Genomic DNA, 7,198 nt, shown 5'->3' on the forward strand with positions numbered 1-7,198 from the left:
TTTTTTAAAGATTTTATTTATTTATTTGAGACAGAGAGAATGAGAGAGACAGAGAGCACATGAGAGGGGGGAGGGTCAGAGGGAGAAGCAGGCTCCCTGCCGAGCAGGGAGCCCGATGCGGGACTCGATCCAGGGACTCCAGGATCATGACCTGAGCCGAAGGCAGTCGCTTAACCAACTGAGCCACCCAGGCGCCCGATAATATAAATTCTTAAGAGCCTATCTCAAAGGTCTATTGGGGGTTTACTTCAATAAACAACATAGGCTAGAGTTACCATTATAACATGTGCTCAACAAATGCTTGTTCCCTTTCCCTGAATTTTATCTTTAGGCACAACAATGATATCCTGGCACACTTCACATAGAAACTTCCAATTCAGTATTTCCATTTACCATCCAAAAATTTAAAAACAAACAAATTTAAAAAAAAACCAAACCTTTCTTCTGGAGCAGTGAGAACAAAAAACCTCGTAAGTAATGAATATCTTGTCAAAAAGCAATTCCCAAAGTTGTTACCAAGATGGACATTTGTCTCTTTTATAGTTTCATCCCTCAGGAAAATATGGAGGAATTACCTAAAATTTATAAAAAATAGGTACTTCAAGGTACCTTGAGGTGGCTCAGTTGGTTAAGCATCCAACTCTTGATTTCAGCTCAGATCATGATCTCAGGTCATGATCTCAGACTGAGCCCTGTGTCAGGCTCTGCACTGGGTGTGGAGCCTGCTTGGGATTCTCTCTCCCTCTCCTTCTGCCCCTCCCCCACCTCTAAAAAAAATAGGTACTTCAAAAAACCATTCCTGAAGTCCTGGAAGTCTAGTGAAAGTTAAAAAGCAAGTAAGTTTATCTACCCAAGCTGTACTCAGGAGAGTTTTCATTTGACAATGGTAACCTAAGGTTTCACCACGTTTGCATGGGCCTAAAGTCCAGATGAATGACATGTTTACATTCTGCGACTTATTCTGTCAATATGAGTGCTTCCCAAAGCTAACAAGTATCAATGCACTGCAAACATTCTCTAGCCTCCCACCCCCCGAAAAGAGGTGAAAATAAAGTTAGTGCTTCAGAAACAGTTCACCCAACTGGAAAACTTTCTTCAAGAAATGGCCAAAACTGAGAATGAAGAGATAACACATGCCAATTTCTGGCATTCATTGTTTTATACTTTAATATATATTCAATCGGGAAGAAAATGGCCAAACTCACATTAGAATCAGCGACACTGTCACCTCTGTATTCTCCTTCCCTTTTTCCACCCACTTATTCTGGTCTTACAAAAAGATTCCTTCCAGGGCACCTGGGTGGCTCAGTTGGGTAAGCGTCTGCCTTCCACTCAGGTCATGATCCTGGGGTCCTGGGATTGAGCCCTGTGTTGGGCTTCCTGCTCAGCAGGAAGTCTACTTCTCCCTCTCCCTCTGCTCCCTACCTCGCTCGTGTGCTCTTTCTCACTCTCTCTCTCAAATAAATAAAAATCTTAAAAAAAAAAAAGTTTCCTTCCTTGGACTAGATGGACTTTCTTTGACTTAGATCTACCTAAGGCTAGTACAGGATTGGAGTGTTTTGGATTTTGGTTTTGATTTGATGGTAGAAATGAAAGAGCTCCACTTAGTTGCAAATCCTGCTGCTTCTCCTCCCTGACTTCAGGGACTAAATGTCAGTGTGAAGGCCCTTTAAGGGAGAAGTATTTTCAGCGCAATTGGAATCAAAGTACTTTTGTCCTCCTGGGGGTGGGAAAGAGGAGAAATTTTCTGGAAAGCGACTTTGCACCAAAAAAAGGTTGGGGCATAGGGAGAGAAAGAAAGCAAGGAAGAAAGAAAAAGGACTATGTTTAACATTCATCTACCAATCTGATGTTTATAGAGTTTAATAGTATTACACATAATAATGGTAACAATTTGAAGCACCTGTGCAACTTAGTGAACAATATGCCAGATACTGTACTCGTTGTCTTAACATGCATTATTTTAGTCTTTGCCACAATCCTATGACACATACATATTTTGCGTACCTCCATTTACAAAGGGGAGAACGAGATTTATAGAGTTAAAGTAGCTTGCTCAAGATCACACAGCCAAGCTAGTGAAAGGAAAAGCCAAGACTCAAACCAAGAACCCATGCTCCTAACACTATACCACACTGCCTCATCATTAACATTTTGTGTAATCAGTTTTCCAGTAAATATGATCTTTATTCTACATAAAGCACAAAGGCAGGGGCATATGTTGATAGTAAAATCATCTGAGAAATGTGGTCCATTTGTGTCTGTGTGAATGTGTGTGTGTGCGCGCACGCACATGGGAACATCTTGTCCCCACCTGCATGGGTGTGTATGCCAATCAGCATTTTGTGTGAAGTTAGAATTTGTCATCGAATTTCAAAGTTTCTTATAAAGAACCACTCTACCACAAAGTATTCACCAGCCCCCATTCCTCGTTCACAATGTGAAAACAGAAAGCCCTGCTGCCCTTTTTATTTGTGGGTGAAGGCAAGCAGCTAAGAAGAGCCAGAAAAGGCAGGGAAAAGTTCCTCCCTGCAGAGAATTTCCCACAAGCCAAGTTCGAGGAGCTCTCTCTAACCACTATTCTCTGGTGGTTTCCTTCACCTGCAGCTCTTATCAGTCCAATGTTCTCTCTGTGGGCACCACCCAACCCTGGAAAATCCTTGCAGTTTATCAAACTTCAATGAGACAGAAGTTCAAAGCTCTTGTCTGGCAATAAAACATGGAGCGTGTCATTTTATATTATTTTTTAAATGCAAAGGAATAGGCTTTAATTTATGTGAATGATTAAAGAATAAAAACAGCACACCTGCACCCCCGAGGGCAAAGATATCTGGGCACATTAGTTGCCCTCCTTGGAAAAGAAAAAACGTGTCAGATTGACTTTTCTTCTTCTGCTTTGCCGTGATTCTTACAAGCAGCCCAGGGTTAACTTTTCTAACATGTACCAATAAGGCTCTATTGTTCTGAAATCCACACGAAGGCCCAAGGTCCCTGTCTTGCTCAGATAACATTGCTCTCTGAGATAAGCACTTATAATTTCAACATGCTACATTGAAAAATCTAAGTGAAGTATAAGTAACACTGTATGATCGTTATATGAACCTCTCAAATAAAGGCAATGTGGATCAGAAACTTCTTGGTTCTGTGTAATGGCCTCCTGCTGATTGCTTAATCTCTGTATACCACAGTCACTCCTGCTATAAAATGGGTATGATACTAGGAATGATATGACTAATAATAAACTACTTCTTTGGAAAATATTTGGTATATACAAAAAGTAACACATCAATGATTATATTATTATTGCTACATACTGATTCTACAGATTAAAATGACACAGCAATTTTTTGCAATGGTTAAGAACATGGGCTCTGAAGTCAGGTTGACCTGGATTTGATTTCTAGCTCTGGCACTTACTAACGGTGTAACTTTAAGCAAGTTACCTAATCTTTCTGCCCTTTTCTATAAAATTGGGGAATAGTACCTACCACCTAAGCTTGTAGTGGGAATTAAATAAAATAATTTATGTAATAATCTTGACATAGTGCTTGGCACAGAGTTAAGTATGCAATAAATATTAGCGATGATTTTTATTATTGTTGTTATTACTACAGTTATTACTATGTACCACCCCCCGACATTGCAAAACTCAGAAGACAGTAGGTTTTCAACACTAATAAACCACCAAGCAACCAACTTACTATAGCCCCCCACTCCCTTATTTAAAGTTCTGCTCATCCAACCAAGGATGTTTACAGATTATCTTCAAGGACTCCTGGGCTATATAAACCTTACACGTACAATAATATACATAAGCGTATGCCCATTTCAGCTATAACCTTTAAACTTGTAGGAAACATTCACTTATTAACTGCTAATTACTCAGGAGGCTCTAATTTACATGGGGAAAGTCCAGAACTATTTCTTTTCAACTCTCTTCCCAAGCATAAATACCATCAAAGTATTAGCTTGTTTGTTTTGCAATCAAATAAAGGGTCCCGTTTGGAAATTATTGCTGGAGGGGCCTAGAATTTCCACCTACATTAATTAGACCATTCATTTTATTATTATTATTTAATACAGAGTCCCTATACTAGAATAAACAAGTCTCACTAGAAAAATATTCATATGAATTACTACGTGATATTAATAGACACATAGAAGAGCAACAGCACTGTAAGTGAAAAGCATAATATATACATATATTCAACTTTAAATCTCGCTTTTTCCTTCCTTGCCAGACTCATTCGGAGACACATTTTAGTCTTTGAAGCCTCCTGAAATTCAGATCCTGGCTGGCACAAACGTTGAATTAAATTAAGGCTGTTCTCTGAGATAAGAAAAGTAACCCTGTTAACCAAACAACTTGACATGTAAACTGTTTAGAAGTTTCAAGTTCAAGATCATTTATAGGGCGCCTGGGTGGCTCAGTTGGTTGAGCGGCGACTGCCTTCAGCTCAGGTCATGATCCTGGAGTCCCGGATCGAGTCCCACATCAGGCTCCCTGCTCAGCAGGGAGTCTGCTTCTCCCTCTGACCCTCCCCCCTCTCATGTGTTCTCTCTCTCTCAAGTAAATAAATAAAATCTAAAAAAAAAAAAGATCATTTATAAATCACTAACATGAATTGATTTGATTTGATCTTGTGAAGTACAAATAGATAGCTTACTGGTTTAAAAAGTTAATAGACCTCTAAAATTAATTATTTACATCCTCCATTTTTACTCGTATGTCCTGATCCAGGGATATGGCATATTCTGGTGAAATATTTTATCACCCATAGAAGACCATCTTTGATCTTAGACCACACTAGGCCAATTTCCTCTGACCAAAGGAGATGGGAAATGAGGAAAACCAGCACATGTAATCCTTATACAACTCAATGAGGTAAGTAATAGACTTTTTTGAAGCTCAGAGAGGTTAAGGAACCTGCTAAAATCTTAATAAATGGCTGATCTAGGATTTAAACTTAGATTTTACTCCAGAGCCTATGTCCTTCCACTGTAACCTACAACCTCTCAAAAACAAAAACAAAAGCAAAACATAATAAGAAAAATCCAAAACCCTACAATGTGTCCCATTTTATACTGTATTATCTAGAAATTGCTGCCTATCCATGTAAATACTAGAAAAGAAGCTTAAATTGGTAAATCAGGTTAAAAGTATTTATATGATTTAAATTGTAAAAAAATGTTTATTTCTATTAGCAATAATCGTGACTCGGATAAACCTCATTGGCTACGACACTGCCGCTGTGCAAAGCTAAAAAAATGTTTATTTCTAATTACACATGTACTTATTTTTAAAGATTCAAACAGTACAGAAAAAGTTAAAAACCAATCCCAGTTCCCATTGGTAACAGTTGTCAGTTTGGTATGCATACTTTAAAAAATATAGAAATATGTAATTTGTGAGCTTGGTTTAGTTTTGTTTTTAAATAAATGACATATACTTTTTTCTTAACCTTGCTTTTTTCACTCAACCATGTCTGGAGATCTTTTCTAAAACGATATGGAACCAACTTACCCTTGCAGTATTTCTCAATGGCAAATATTTCTCTATTGATAAATAGGCTATTTCCATACTTTCATTATAGCAAACCTTGCTGTGTTGAACATTCTTATACATGTTTCCCTGTGCATATGTGGAAGAGTTTTTCTATGGAATTGGCATGCCATAGGACGCACACATCTTCATGGGTTTTTTTCCAGTTTTATTAAGAAATAATTGACAAACATCATCGTATAAGTTTAAGGCATACAGCATGACGGTTTGATTTACATATATTGTAAAATGATTATCACAATAGGTTCTGCTAACATTCACCATATAGATAAAATAAAAAAGAAAAGAAAGAAGAAAAAACATTTTTCTCCTTGTGATGAGAACTCTTAGGATTTACTCTCTTAATCACTTTCCCATGTATCATATAGCAGTGGTAACCACAGTCATTATGCTATAGGTTACCTTCCCAGTACTCATTTATCTTATAACTGGAAATCCGCACCCTGCCTCTCCAGCAGCTTCCTCTAATTTCCTCTCCCCCTCCGCCTCTGGCAACCACATGTCTGATCTTTTCTTCAGTGAGTTTGGGTTTTTGTTTGTTGTTTGTTTTTAGATGGCATATGTAAGTGAAATCAAACAGTATCTTTCTCTGACTTATTTCACTTAGCATAATGCCTTCAAGATCCATCTATGTAGTTACAAATGGTAGGATTTCCTCAATTTTTGTGGCTGAATAACATTCCATTATATATACACACCACAACTTCTTTATCCATTCATCCATCGATGGACACTTAGGTTGTTACCATGTCTTGACTATTGTAAATGATACTGTAGTGAACATTGGGGTGCAGAAATCTTTTAGATTTAGTGTTTTCATTTCCTTTGGATATATTCCCAGAAGTGGAATTGCTGGATCATATGGTAGTTCTATTTTCAATTTTTTGAAGATCCTCCATACTGTCTTCCATAGTGGCTATACCAGTTTACAATCCCACCAGCAGTGCACAAGGGTTCCCTTTTTTCCATATCTTCATGTCTACTTAGATATACACAATTGCTTCACGAACGGTTATTCCAATTTACTCTTCCCAGCCGTAAGAATATCTGTTTTCACTATCCTTGGTCTAAGACTTTGTAATTTTGCCAATTTAACAGCTATAAAATAGCTTTTCACTGTTGTTTTAATTTTAGTCTTCTTAAGTACAAATAAAGTTAAGCATATTTTCATGTTTATTTGTATTTCTTCTGTGAATAATCTGCTAGTATCCTTTGCCCATTTTCCTCTCTGGTTCTTTTTTCTTCTCCTTGATTTGTAGGTTTTTTTCTAATTCTGTATATTTTGCAAATATATATATCTACCTTATGGCTTTTATCTTAATTTGTTTGTGGTATCTTTCATTGTACAGACATCTTTTTTTTTTTTCTTCACATTCTTTGTTTATTTTTTTTTATTCTTATGTTAATCCCCATACATTACATCATTAGTTTTAGATGAAGTGTTCCATGATTCATTGTTTGTGCATAACACCCAGTGCTCCATGCAAAATGTGCCCTCCTCAATACCCACCACCAGGCTAACCCATCCTCCCACCCCCCTCCCCTCTAGAACCCTGTTTGTTTTTCAGAGTCCATTGTCTCTCATGGTTCGTCTACCCCTCCGATTTCCCCCGCTTCATTCTTCCCCTCCCGCTA

General features: G+C 37.7%; 1 protein-coding gene and 1 pseudogene across 2 annotated transcripts in view; both read right to left on the reverse strand.

The window, feature by feature from the left end:
* Positions 1 to 7,198, reverse strand: part of CSTPP1 (centriolar satellite-associated tubulin polyglutamylase complex regulator 1) — a 190,682-nt gene that overhangs the window by 144,182 nt on the left and 39,302 nt on the right. The gene's annotated exons all lie outside the window — the stretch shown is intronic.
* LOC115939853 (U4 spliceosomal RNA) lies at positions 5,140 to 5,262 on the reverse strand (annotated as a pseudogene).

This window comes from Leptonychotes weddellii, chromosome 11 (genome assembly GCF_054177405.1).
Source record: "Leptonychotes weddellii isolate Sample4059 chromosome 11, ASM5417740v2, whole genome shotgun sequence".
NCBI lineage: Eukaryota > Metazoa > Chordata > Mammalia > Carnivora > Phocidae > Leptonychotes > Leptonychotes weddellii.